This window comes from Stegodyphus dumicola, chromosome 3, assembly GCF_044657685.1.
Source record: "Stegodyphus dumicola isolate Sdum_Otavi_A_Nest chromosome 3, ASM4465768v1".
NCBI classification, from domain to species: Eukaryota; Metazoa; Arthropoda; class Arachnida; order Araneae; family Eresidae; genus Stegodyphus; species Stegodyphus dumicola.
In genome coordinates, this window is record NC_140770.1 from 64,291,972 (window position 1) to 64,307,319 (window position 15,348).

A 15,348-nucleotide genomic window follows, 5' to 3' on the forward strand; every position below is an offset into this window, starting at 1 on the left:
CGACATATTCACTCAGTTGCTACATATCGGACTGAATTTTATTACTTTATTATGGAAAAGTACATTAGGTATTTCAACTTACGAGAAGGTAAACAGGTAAAAGTGCACGGGGCACCAGAAACTTCACTACTAAATCGAACAAGTTATTACCCCAATACACTATACAGAGTATGGAAAACCGGAACTGACTGTATGCTTTATCTAAGTAACACTGGAGTTATACATCGGAGTTGTTACATTTAAACATAACAGGATAATAACATTAAATTAAGCAAAGTTACATAATATAACAAATTGCTCAGTATACTCATTAGAATACTGGATTACGTAAATACAGTACAACTGATATTTTGGTTCAGATCGTTGCACTGGACATTTTTCATTTTTATGTAAGTATACGTACGAGAAGGGATGTCTGCTTACGGAAAGGGATGCCTTCATGGAAGACTTTAGTAAACTAAGTCCTATTCACTTTACACGGGTGAAACCATGAAAACACCAATCTGCAGCTAGCGAATTCACCAGGATATGAACTGGGACAAACTACCAGAGTACAGTGGTATTACAAACTTTGCCACTGGCCCGACATGTGTATAATTGCGACTGACTGCGATTCGTATGAGCATAGGTATTTTGAAGCGGGGCAGATTCCCAGAAGAAGAATATATAATACTGATATAATAATAAACAAACATCGGAGAGCTTCCAACTAAAGTGAAGCGTCCATTTGGGAAGTTTGATTGATTGTAAAAGTTTTATTAAATAACGATTTATCCATCTCACCTCTCAATTAACAAAGCTAGTCAAGCAGCATTGATTTTTGCAGATTCAGCAAAATATTCGTTACGCTTAGATTAGTTAAAACCATCCAGTTAACTATTTTTATTTTATGTATTTTTCGCTGCGGTAAAGTTACTAAACATTTTCATCAGTCCACTTTCAAAATTAATTTTAAATTTATCTTAATATAAAACACATAATTACCAAAATGATCCACAATTGTTCACTCTACATCAGTAACAGTCAAGGCGAGATGAATTGGATCCGCATAATTGCTTCTGAATACCTTCTCGAATTTGTAATGTAGAAACATGGAACATTTAATGTTAACTAGTAAAATCACCTTAAGAATTTAACTAATTTGAATTTTCCTTTTTCAAAGAGGATATAAAAAGTTGCATATTACTTTTCAGAAGGCTTCTTATTCACGGCGTCTAGGCAGTTTATATAAAATATTTACATCTTATTTAAAGAAACTTTGGATTTAGAAGTTAAGTCTAGGATCAATATTTAAAAGAGGAAAGCCTTCATTCACCTTTCCGAAACACCTTTATAATACAGATATACATAGATATTGCTATAGCAACTTTGGTATACAAAATTCATTACATAGCAAATCATGAATTTTGTTTCTTATGAATCGGCAGGTACCCATAAAAATTTTTCAAACATTATTTTATTGCATTTTTGTTACCTATAAAAGAAAATATAACATAATCCTGCAGCGGCCGTAAAACAAAAGTGAAAAATGATTCTACGAAAAGGTTTATGATAACCGAAATAGATGGAAAAATATATTGAGAAAGGCCTTTAAAAAGGGATCAGTAAGCAAAACATTTCCGCGGTTTTTGCGTAAATTTCTTACAGTTCGGCCAGCGTGATATTATTTATAGCTTTCTTAGAATTTCTGGAATTTTGCTGTATAAATAATCATGAGCTAAAAATTGCCGGCAAGATGTTTTCTAAAGAAATTGTACCGTACTCCTTTGATTCCAAGATGCCATTGATTGTAAAAGGTTGTTTTTATTTCAGTATTTCAATAGAAATAAAAACTGATTCAAGGAAAATCAATAAATAATATAAATAAGATAAAACCTTAAAATATATCAAACAAATACTTTTTAAAGCCAGAACTTGCAGACAGCTACAGTCCACATTATCAGGAGATAGTTTCTGAATCAATATTAACACATGGCTTTTTAAGTTGCTGATCTCTGCATCTTAACACTGGAATCTAGTACTTCACATCCAAAATATTATTCTTCTTAGCCGTTTTTAATTCCATTATCCCATAATGTACCATCTTTTGATGCAACCAAAAGGCTGGAAGCAAATCGTTTTTCAAGTGAAAAAATAAAACGTATAAAAACAAATTAATAGATGCCATGTCCAAATTTCCGAAAAATTCGGGTAAAGTTGCGAATGTAAAATGCACATAGGTTTAAAAACACTTAAATGAAGGGATCTGTTTTATGGAAATGGGTTAATAAAAATATTAACTTCATACGTCTATCAAGTCTACTAAAACAAATAAATAATTAAGTTCATGTTAACATACTTAATACATACATTTAAGTAGAATTGTCATACATCACTGTTAAGCTGCAAACTTTCTTCATTTTCAACAACCAGAAATCACCAATTTCTTACCTATAAGAAACACAAAATACAATTCATTATCATTCTATTACTCGTGCACAATTCATTATTATTACGTACAATTCAGTATCATTCTTCTATAAATAAACATATAGATTACATACAATACAATAAAAAATCAGCAAGTTCCTCTCTATTTTAGCTAATTCAATGAAAAAATGTTAATGTTAAGCTTTTCAACTAAAGATAAAGCTCTTGAATACCCTTATGCAAGTAAATACTACTCCTCCCTCAAAGCTACATTAATTAATAATATTCTTCAGCTGTTATTTCGTAGGGATCACAACTTGTAAGGAACATTTGTAAGGTTTTGAACAATTTTTCGATCAGTTCGGCCACAGAAAAGATGAAGTGCTTCTTCTTTCTTCCACACGCAAAAAGCTGCGCAAAGCACATTTCTATCAGTATTCAGTCTTTCGACACCTTCACTATCCAGCAAAGGAAATATGATCCGTATTCCTGTATACCATAACTGACCCCACCCCTGAAAAAATAAACTGTACCATAGTATTAGCTGTCCCGTATACAACTGAAGCAGCACTGAAATAGAATGTTTGATTATTAACAAGTTACTACTCCTTTGGCCCTGACAACGGCCCTGACAACGGTTGTCAAGCCCAAAGGGCTATAGTACTGCTACCATACGTAACTAGCTATCGTACATACTATCGAAACACCACAAGATTCAACAAGTCTATGGAAGTGTTTCACGGATATGACCTACAAAATATGCTCTAGATTTTCCCAGAAAGTATTTAAAGACCTTGATATTAGACGACATGCCTCATACTCCTTCTCATAATATCCCCAAACAGTAAACTGGATCTAAATCCGGGCTTCTGGTGACTCTTTCAACAGGAAGCATTCGGTGAATGGATGACAACAGGGATCTGCGATTAAAGCAGTTGTTCTGCTAGGAGATCTCCAGTTCCAACCGAATAACAGAAAAGCATGAAGGATCACCCAGCAGAAATTACGTGCAATGACGGCACGCAGAAATGAGGCATCAGAAATGAGGCAACATTTGGATAATGCTATCCCTAATTCAATGCCACTTTAGTGCATTCTCTGCATGAGAAACTAATTACGATGAAATTTCCAATGAAAGCTCATATCTGTTTCTTGTGCTGCGGTTAGATGGCACAGTTTTGGTTTTCTCGGATGAAACCACGTTCAAAATTTAACGTGGTAACTATTTTAATATTTTTATTTATTTATTCATTTATATCCGGTTTTTTTCCATTGGGGGCATAAGATATTCTTCCCTAAAAATATAATATAAAATACACATAAAAGCTATTTTAGTTTCAATGCGTATATCATTGTAAAGTTGAGTTAATTAATAAATCGTATCCATCTCTTCAAATTTCGCAAAGATATTTGCATTAAAAACGAAAGGTTTTCATTTTAAAACAGTAAGCGTGAAGAGATACTTCTATTTTTAAATTTTCACTTAAAACGTTTTTAACTAAGCAATAAAATTATCACGGAAGAAATACAGATGCAGCGACTGTTTATTTTAGCCACGATTGTTTATATTTAAAAATCCTATCTTAAAAACAGAATTTAACATCGATCAAAATTTCATTTTTAGAATATTCTTAACAGGCTCTTCTCGGGTTTTCAAAATGCATCACCTTGATTATAAGAAAAACTGATTGCTGAATATTTTATCAAAAATCTAAACTACAATGCAAAAACAGTGATTACAACTTGCTACCATTAAAATATCGTCCATTCGCGGAAAGAAATTTCAGTGCAATTATTTGTTTGATTTTTATTCCGCCGATATAAATGCCTTTGCAAATTTAATGACTGAGCACAGAAAAGGGAATTTTTTTTAATAATGCAATAGTTGCTATGAAATGTATAGCCTAAAAATACTAGAAGTTTCTTAATGTTTCATACACAAAACCTTTATGTACATGAAAAATGACTTATTTTAAATCTTCCTATCAACACATTTTGATATAGAATTCTAATGGAAGAAAATTCAAATCAGATGACAAATATTATGTTAAATCCTTTGACTCTCTAACTTATTGAAGAAATCATAAATAAAAATTTTAAATACAGCAAATACAGGAAAGCATTCAGTTTCTTTTCACTTTTATGGCCATGCCAGCAGTTTACGGATGACAGTAAACGCAATGCTGTTTAAAGTGCAGAACCATCAACTCCAAAAAAATCCAGGCTAGTTAAAAAATAAAGAACCAAAAGACAGCAAGCGCGAGAACGGTGCGATGAACGTATGAAATATCCACTGCTCGCGCGAGTTTAAAACACATGTCCAACGAAACTGAACGCACTTTAAAATAAATGGCGCGAAAAATTGATGGCTACTCACGGCTAGACTCTCAATTAAGCGAGCCAGTGTTTGCCTTGCGGTTCTCCTGGATTATGCAAATTAGCCTCGGATCAATATCGTAAATCAATCGAATCAGAAACTCACATCACGATTCTGTGCACAAATCAGAGCAAATGAAGTAGTTCCAGAATTTCTGAAGAACTGACATATTTATACGTGTGCTGGAATTGTCGTGGATATATGAACTAATACAGCGCATACATCCCCAGAGGTGCAGAAGACTAGAGAAGAGATGGCGGAAAGAGAAGGACATATTTCTGGAAGTTTGATTGCAGCAAACAACATTTTTCCAAAGAAAAATTTTTAGAAGTTTTCAAAAATGTCTCCTCATATTACCGTCATCGATTCCCTCCCCCTTCCTCTTCATGGCAGGCTTTCACACTAAAGACATTTTCACCGCCATATGAATGTTTATCGTCAATAGGGATATTTTTCCGTTCTCGCATTTGCATAAGAATGAATTTTAGGAGAAGTAATTTCGGAGCACTGAACACGGACCTGCGACGGAAATTGGAATGTTGAGAGGTATGTTGTATTAAATAAATATTACTTGAAATCGGTACGGAGTAATGACCGACGTGGAGTAGTGTTTTATTCATCCGAACACCAAACGAGACATTGCATTTGCCTTGCAAAACGGTACGGAAAATGTTCATACATAACAGCTATTCTTTAATTAAACCTGAACTTAAATTGTATCATTGACCTTCCTTTTGTAAACCAATACATGCATTTGAAGATAATTTGTCGCTGGATGATTTCTAAGCAAATGAAAGCAAATCAAATATATTCTGAAAATTTTAGAATATTCTTTATTATACCTAGCTTTTTAAATTTTTTTAATACTTTTATTTATCGTAAAGTTTAAATGCGGCAAAATTCAGCATGTGTTACAGTGATCAAGATAGTTTAATAGTTGTTAGACTAGTGGAGCTTCCGAACTCGGCTCTGCAATGGACTTTATGCAATCCAATATAATAGTTATATACAATCTTTCTTTGCATTTCTGGGCGCCAATTTCTTTGCCTTGTTATGCTATTTTGAGTAATTTTTAGACTGGCTTGTTATCATTCTTCTTCCATTTATGTATGGCATTATCAGCTTTCGATTTGATAAACCTTTACTGAGATACTTCGTACAGAGCTCTAGATAATGTGGCCTGCATTAGCATGCTATATTGAATATCTATTAATTCTACTGAATATAAGTCTTTTCAAAACCTAGGTGCCTGTAGGAGGCATAATGACACGTTGGTATGTTAACACTATTTTGTCTATGATGAGGTACTGTTCGAATATTAATGGCAGGTTATCATACTTCAAAACGTAGCGTAAAAATGTCGATAAAGATAAAAATTATACTTTTAACATACGAACTCAATGAAGGTACAATCTTATTACTTTTACTTAAACAACAGTTCACAAAATCGTTTTACTACGCTAGAAACCCAGCAAAATTACACGATGCATGTAATATTTAAATATGATAATTTAGGCCATAGATGGCGACTCGACTGCATATGATTCTTGAGGTCCTCTTTTGTACTTTACTTTATTTTTATCGACGCAGCAGTTGGTACACTTAGAGGTGGTTCTTATCAGCTTGTTTAAGCTCTGCCAATAACGCTAATTTTTTTCTCTGATTATACCATTATCTTGAAAAAATGTGAATATTATGCATTTTTCAAGTTTATGGCATTTCGTTTTACTGCCTTTATAAGGTATTTCTCCCTTCCTTTTAGTATGCCTTCATGGTGTAGTGGTCAACACGCTCAGCGCGTATTCCAGGGGTCCATGTTTCGAGTCCCGTAGAGGGCATTGCTCATTTTTCATGTTTCCTGCTTCGAAATAACCTAATGTCTCTACAGTTGCCCCCGAACTTCACCACCAGATTTAGCGATTGGTTTCCCTAAAACCCCATTCGCCCTTTAAAAGGGGGAGTACATAAGGTACTTCTCCCGCCTTCTTAGCATGCCTTCGTGGTGTAGTGGTCATCACGTTCGGCTCGTATTCGAGAGGTCCGTGATTCGAATCCTGGCGCGGGCATTGCTCATTTTCCATGTCTCCTGCTTCGAAATAACCTAATGTGTCTACACCCTTAGCTATAGCAGGAATTTCGACCATAGTATGTACAGTATCCGTATACATTCGTCCGTGGCTGCAAATTTTGCAATTTCGTTTGCTTTTTCATTGCCGTGTACTCCAGTGTGTGCACGGACCCATTGGAGCTTTCTATCATTGCTTCTGTAGCAAGGTTATCGCAAATTATTATTGATCGTGGATTTCCAAATGCTTATATATCTTCATATTTTTAATCGCAGTCTTCATCTGGAGCGATGTTGAACAAATCGATCGTATCGCTGGGAAGAAATTTTGGAAAACTTACCGTATCGGTTGGGTGTCTACAGAGTTCTTATAATTTGTATTACATTTTAAAGCTTTAAATATATGGACACAGAATTTTAATTTGAACTACAACCAGATTAATATTCTAAATTTCTTCTGCATTTGATCTTAAATTTAGGTTTGTTGTTATACAGCTGAGAAGTTCCACCATGTATATATATACATATCATTTTCATCCATGTCGAGAGGAAACGTAAGAAAATAATAAGGTCATGTTTAATCGATTTGTTGTTGTTCAAATGAAATATTCAAGAATATGGAGTTCTGAAAGAGCCGTACTTCATTATTCCAAATCGTTATCCTAAACATTGAGAGAGAAAGGAACTATATCGGCGCTGGAGCTAATGAATATCTTAAATTGGCTTTCGAATGAGCGAAAGTTGCATCTCTGATTAATCAACCAAGACTTAGTACTATAGAATTAATCGAACATTAAAAATGAAATACAATCTGATTATAAATTTTTAGATCTTTTTAAATATATTACTCTAAAAATGAACACCTTTAAATCCAAGATAAAAATATCAAAAGTATAAAAATAATAGTTATGAATTGTATGCATTAGTACTTTTGTCAGGTAAAGCACATGTTTTTGTTAGTAAGAAAAGTGTTTTAATTCCAAATAGCTTCAGGCACTTCATTTCCGAATCATTATTAAATACTGGCCCAATATTTAATTGGTAAAGTGCATATACGATTTTCAGCTTCTCAAAGACTAAAGGCAACATGGATCAATTTCTCAAGATTTCTAGAACGGTAGAAAGAGGTGCTCAAATTTGGATGCAATGAAGATAAAAAGAATTAATTCTTCTTGTAAAAGAATCTGATGCTTTTGAAAAAACGTCTAGCTAATTTAAAAAACGTTAAACAAATAAATATTCTTTGATTGTCTTTTAAAAGAATTTTTTTAACTAAGTTGGGTGATGCATGTAATTACCAAAATCGATGAAATGTTTTCCAATAAACACTGCCAGAGACCGATTTACAAAACTTTAGGCCGGAAGCAAAATCTCTTACGAAAGCTCTACTCTTTTAATTCTTTTGATTGTACTAGATTAATGATGCTGTTTACATAACGTATTTTGTGAAACAGCCTAATAGTTTACTGGTTATTCATCTAAATTTACTTAAATAAAAATATATATCATCATCTATTACGTTTTCTTAAATGATTTCAGGTTATTCCGAGTCTGCACACTGTTTTATGTTCCATCTGGAATATCTAATGTATTGGAGATGATATACTTTTCAACCGATAGATATGGATAACTGCTGAGTTGTTTTTCCGACAGAAAACAGTCCAAGTACAGTAAAAAAATGATAACCTGTTGAAGAAAGGTTAAGAAAACAAAGCGAATGAGATATACTTTTGCATCCTAAACGTGCATTAGTTGTATGGTTTTCAGTATGGTATACGTCTAGGAATTTTGCAAAAGTAGCAAAACACAATAACTAGCACTAAGAGTTTTACTGCAAGCTTTTAAAGAATTTGACGCTTAATGCACGATAAAAATGTTTTGTCGAACTTTGATACCAAAGGGGATATAAATAATGGGTGACATTCCTACAGAATATGAAGATCGCGAGCATTTTCTTCGATGGATATAGAGGTGGTGTTGCAGTTATTCCTGGGACGTCGAGTATATCTTTCTTTTCAATTCTGAAGAACATATTCGAATCAGTGCATCATATACCGAATAGTGAGCTGGTGAGTGATCGCATCCCACATTTTCCCCCGTATCTTAGCACTAATTGGAGACAAACGAACAAATAGTGTGCATTTAACTTTCGTACGACTTTTATACTACTTGGCATGAATCCACTTGAATAAATTCTGTAAAAACTTAGTCTATATTTTAATTTTGCCTCTTAAAAAGAATTTTATCAGATCAATTTTTAGAATGTGAAAGTTTTAATACTTCAGTTGTCTTAAAATTTCATGTTTTATATTATTTTACGTATACTCTTGATCTTATTACATTGTCACAAAAGTTAATGAACATGTCCTCATAATTTAAATAAGTCATCCAATAAAAATATTTGCAATAAAAAGTCATATAACTCGGATGATAATTCCAGATGCACCATAAATATCAAACGACAATGCAGGTAGAAATATTCGCAGATTAAGTAGAAGGAAACAAAAAAAAAATAACACATAAGCAATTTTTAAAATTTTGTATTTGGATATTTTAACCGAAAAGGTGAAAATACAGGACAAGAATAAGAAGTAAAGCACCTTTAAATATAAAACATAATAGAAAATTCAAAAGATTTAACGAAAACTAATTCGGTGCATTGATACCATACTGTTTTTACAAAACCAAAATTTCAGAAAGATTTGATTTATTTGAATATCTTCAGAGAAGGTAATTAACTTTCTATTTGCTTTCTCATATAGTAATCTGCTCACATAAAACCTCCATACAATGCTTCTGTAACCTACATTTCAATTTTTTTCGGAAACCATTTTCTATATAAAATGAATCCCTTGTGTCTTAACTCTTTAATCTCCAAAACATTTTGTATTACCATAAATAATTAGTAACATGATTCCGAATCAACATCTCCTTTATCTCTGGCCTTCGAAAAGATACATTCCTGAAATCAAATATGACATTTATTTTCTATCATGCCTGCTGTTGCTTTACCGAGTAACCCCAATAATCATAAGAATACTGTATATGAAGTTATGGGTTATTGCAGACACTTCATGGAGGCATGTCCGTTAAATAATGAACTGAAACACTGAACTGAAACGCTTAAATGAATACTGTAAATGAAGTTATGGGTTATTGTTGACACTTCATGGAGGCATGAAGTGTCAAGTAAATAACTTAGTATTAAGTTGGAGTAAGTTGGAATAAGGATTGTTATTCATAAATGAGGATGGATTATCCTCATTTATGAATAATAATCCTTATTTGTACAACATTATTCTTATGATCTCAATAAAAGCAAAAACAAAGAAGCAAAGCATATTTGATTAATTAAAGGTCATTCGTTCATAGCAGAAAGGTCCAGTTCAACTAGATAGCAAAGCTGCCCATAAAGCCTTCAGGACTGCTCACCAAAACAAACAGAGATCATACAAAAACAAAAAATAAGACATAAATAAAAGCTTCTCCTTTATATTAATACTTAATAGTTCACGGTTATTATTTATAAATTATTTATAAAATATTTAGATGTATACAAAATAATTGAAATCTTTTATAATCTACGAAAACTTTCTATGAAACAGGCTATATTTATCCCTGATAAATTTACTCAACGGACTTGCCTCCTTGAAGTGTCAGCAGTAACCCATAATTTCATTTACAGTACTCATTTAAGCGTTTCAATTCGTTATACTTAACAGACATGCCTCTAAGAAGTGTCTGCAATAACACATAACTTCATATACAGTATTCATTCAATTGCTTCCTTTCAGTGTTCGTTTAAATAGTTTCAATCACAGTGCCGTCCAGCTTATACCTTTAAGTGCTTACATTCATTTAAGGTTTGAATCCCAAATAGGCGAAGACAGGCAAGGAAGCGTTCTTGTTCAGAAAAAACCTGGTTAATACCAATATCACACAAATCATACGAATTTTGTAAAAAATAATACAATATTTAATGAATTAAAAACGCCTCTGTGAACTTTCCCAATTACTTTTACATTCGTTAAATACATATTGTTAATAATTTCCATACATTTCCTTTCAGAACTATGGACATAGGGCCTTCTAGAAGCATAATTTAATGCAGTCTATTTGACCAAGTTGTCAATTCTGTCTTTGTTAAACACATCCACATGCTCATTGACGCAGCAAGTGGAAATACCATGTAATCGAATCATTTCTTGAAAATGACACAGGCAGACAAATGTTGCAAAGCTAGAGCATCCTGATTTAAATATTTGTTACATTATTTCAACTAACAGCCTGTTACCTAAGGTGATATGTCAAAACAGAGCTATTATTTAGAGACAAAACTAAATGAACAATCAAATGATGAGATTCTTTTAACACGAACTGCAGAAACTGAACATAATAATTAAAGCAACTTCCTTATTGATCCTGGCAGGTCAAAACTTAATTTTAGTGTTAGCATAATATATAATCTTCACGTGCACCTAGAACTATTTATTCCCGACCTTAATACTAATTAATCACTATCCCGACCTTACTACTAAAAATCCCGACCTTACTACTAAAAAAGAATTGATAACTATAAGTTCAGAAATGATAACTTTTAAATTAATCAAGGACTTACCACCGAGGATGCGGCAAACAATGAACAGTAGTACAATGTTCAGAGTTTACAAAATTTTAGTTATAGTCAAAATGTGAATGGCAATGAAATCTAAACCTGGAGGTTTTTCATTTCATATATTTATAACATATTTCATTTCATATATTTATAACATCACTTGATTCACCTGGCTTTCCCTGTCTTTTCATGCTCTTGCTTGGCAAAATCTGCAATTAATTGCCAACCTTAGATTAAAGAATCATTAATAATAAATAAAGCCTGCTAAGATAAATCATTTAATAATCTAATGAAAAAGTTGGTCTTTTTTATGCATGTTACATTTTTAATATATCACCAGACTGTGGCGCACATTTCGGAATGCCATCTGATTTTTCACCAACCTCTTAAAGGATGGACTAAGCAGCAACAGTGATCGATGCAAATGTAGCTGTTATGCCACTTTTTAAACCAAGACCTAAGAAAGCCCGGCACAAACGATATCATGTCAACTTGACACCAGGGATTTCTTCACGTACATTTCAACCTTCCATTCGAAAGAATCCCCTCCAAAAAAAATAAATAAATGAAAACAAAACAACTAAGAAACCTAAAAAAACAAAACAACCTGCTTCTGACAGATTTCGCTCCACACACACAGACTGTCACTGTGTACGTTTATTTCAGCGAATAATGTGACATGCCCGGGTAATTTCGTATAATTAATGATTCCTTCCACCTACCCCCGCCGACTCGCGTTTTACTGTTCCTCAGAAGCGGAGAGGTTGAGCCTCCGCAAGTTGATGAATGCCTTTGCAACTCAGAGTCGGTCCTAAATCATCCCGCGGCTCTTGAGAAAAGCGCTTTTCCACGGATGAAGGTTGGGGGATTTCAGTTCTCCTACCGCACCCCTAACCCCCAAAGATGAGAAGAGAGGAGGGTGATTGAAGAATTTTTATACTTGGGATACTGTAATATTTCTCAGTGCTACAGAACTGAGATGTCAGTTAGAGTTAGCACCTCTTGTAGTAATAAGTAGTTCCCGTTTCAAAATATCGGTAGGACAGGTTTTCTGAATAAAATCCCGATTTAAGACTAAATAATTCTAATGAAAGCCTGAAAAAAAGCTAAGTAAATTTAAAAGCTCTTTTTATGCCATCAGAGTTAACACTGTGATGATTACTTAGTAACCACAAAAATGAGTTGAATCTACAGCATAAATGTTTAAACAGATGCAGAATTTCCTTTTTGGAGACGTAATGAAGTCTGTTACAGTATCTGCTTCAGAAGGATAGTTCTGCCTAGATTCTCAAAACAGGTTCTGGTTATCCTAGTATGGCCAATCACACTAGGGCTGTCTGCCTAAGGGGAAGAATGCGTTCATAGAGGGTTTTCTAACAGAATTTCGCTCGTACTCATGTTACATATAGCGAGAACAGTGAACGCTAACCTGGAGCCCGTTCACATAGCAAGCCCTTTCACCTGGATTTAAAACCGGGACGACCAGTATTAGTAATCGTTAAACTCTCGGCCATTCAGATGGTCGGTTGGTCGATCTCGGTCGATTCTCGTAACAGCATTAATTTACTTCCGGTACCGCTGTATTAGCAGCAAGGTGTTTTGGGAGTCGGCTGTTTAGTCTCGGGCTCCGGTTCGAATCCCCGAGAAGGCAACGATGTTTGTAAATGTACACTGTCTACGCGGCATAGGTGGTGCACTTAAAATACTGTTAGTTGAGAGACTGTTGGTTGCGGAAGAGGCGAAGGAGACCATTTGATCCCTCCGTTGGCTTCATCTCCTTCAAAACTGGGAAGAATGCTTTTATATTCCGTGCCCAAGTGACAGCAGGATATCAACATGCAAAACATTAATGAAGATCGAAATGATTTGCCTAGCAGCTTTATTTCTGCTCTGCGAAGATGTTCGAGTAAGAAAGTTACCAAAAAACTGTAACTGACTAAAACATAATAGTTTAAACGCCTAAAAAAGTGCCAGAAAAAAATACAAACAAATTCAGAACCCCACTGAAGAAGAAGCAAATTTCTGAAATTTGGCTTAAAAAGAAAACAATGCGATTCTCTGATCCTAGAAGATAATTTAGTTATGTTATAGCAAAATACAATGTCTAAGGAAAGGATTACCTTCATGGACGTCTTTGAAGGGAAAACGTCTCATATTTCCGTGACACAGTGGGAAAAAAGACGAAGAAGCCTATGCAACCAGCCTTTTTGCTGAGATCAAAACATACCAACAAGTACTCGGTGAGCCTCTGCCTCTCAAAAGCTGAATCAAACTGTTCTTTAAAATTTAGAGATTTTCAGTAATAAATATTATATTTTCTATCATTTGATATCTCATATTGCAGTAAAACGTGTGAAGAAACTAAAATAAATATTGAAGTATTTTAATTGGAAGCAAAATATCTAACAGAATCATTTTTACTGTTCCAAGAATTGATTCTACACAGTAGTAATTTGCAGTTCCAAAAAATTCTCTTTAAATATTTCAAACTAAAAGCGGAAAACTAATAAACTAATATTAGGGCATTCATCGCTGCTATAAATTCTAATTTAATTGAAAGTCGGAACTTTTAATGCATAACTGATAATATTGAAGGAAAGGAGAAAAAATAATTGTAAATATTAAATCTATTTCAACTGTGAATACAAAACGGATAACTTTAAAAGAAATCAAAGAGTAAAAATTTACTCAAACTTTTCAGCCTTTTCCATGTCCAGTTAATTTGATTACTCATATCTTTACCTTTTTTAATCAATATTCTGAAGTTGAATATACGAAAATAAATTTAAAACGTAATTATATATTTTGCGTTTAATTTTTAACATTTTTTACGCGTCAGGGCATTGCAGAAGAACTATGTTTTAATATATTTTGTCCATTTTTATACTGAGCATCAGTACACTTCATACTTGAAATTTATCAATACACTTTATACTTAAAATTTATCAACTCCATAAAATATTTATTTAGACGTTATTTTTACATTCTGGGGTCATTAGATTAGGTAACTTAAGTTATTTTATATTAATAAAATATTAAATAATTTAAGACGGAAGCCTGGATATAGAAATTTTAATTTATGCTTCCAATTACCAGTGAGTAAGTTCAGACATCACTCAGTTCTACAGTTTTTTACTTTTATCATTTAAATTCCATCACCACTGACTTCTCTCTCATAGAAATTAAAAAGCTTAAATTTAGGAACAAACCCAAAGATGCTAATTCAGAAAATGCTCATACAATTTTAGCAAGTTTTTTGGCTACAACTTTGCACTACTTCATCGTGGTACAGAAAGAAATAACTGGCCAGTTATTTACAGGAAAGAAAGCGAAAACAATTTTTTTTTAAAGTTTTAGCCTTCAAAAAGTTTTTTTTAAAGCAAAACTGATTATCATAAATGTTATATGTGCAGAAATGAAAAAAAATCTTTACGTGGTCTGCTCATTTCCCCAGAAAAAAAATTTTGGCAAATTAAATTTTTAGTGACTTGCCCTCTTGCCAGTACTACTTGTTCATATACAAGGTGAATCCGAAAAAGTGGGCAGAACTTAAACGGGAACTTAAGAACGCAGTTATACAAGCAATATTCGTCACAGAAAGTTTCGCAGAATGGAAAAGGCGAGCCGCTAGGTGGCATTGTAAATGGTATAAAAAAGGTCGGTCCTCGCACCCAAAGGAATTTTCTACCGTGGATTACCGAGAGGATGGCTGGTTATACGAACTATGAGATTTCCAGGGCGATGGATTGGTCGAGTTGGTCCCATAGACTGGCGTCCAAGATCACCGGATCTCTGGTGTTTGAACGTTTTGCCTGTGAAACCATACGAAAATTCTTATCTACCCCAAGTGCCCCTTTGAAACTAGTATGGATCTAGTCGTAA

The 15,348-nt window shown here is 33.6% G+C and overlaps 1 protein-coding gene across 3 annotated transcripts in view; it reads right to left on the reverse strand.

The window, feature by feature from the left end:
• Positions 1-15,348, reverse strand: part of LOC118190710 (plexin-B-like) — a 1,029,017-nt gene that overhangs the window by 913,245 nt on the left and 100,424 nt on the right. Inside the window, exon 2 of one of the 3 annotated variants that reach the window (XM_085812955.1) lies at positions 2,350-2,430. The exons of the other annotated variants lie outside the window; for them this stretch is intronic. The gene's annotated coding sequence lies outside the window, so the exon portion shown is untranslated. The remainder of the gene's footprint in view (positions 1-2,349; positions 2,431-15,348) is intronic. 3 annotated transcript variants of the gene reach the window in all.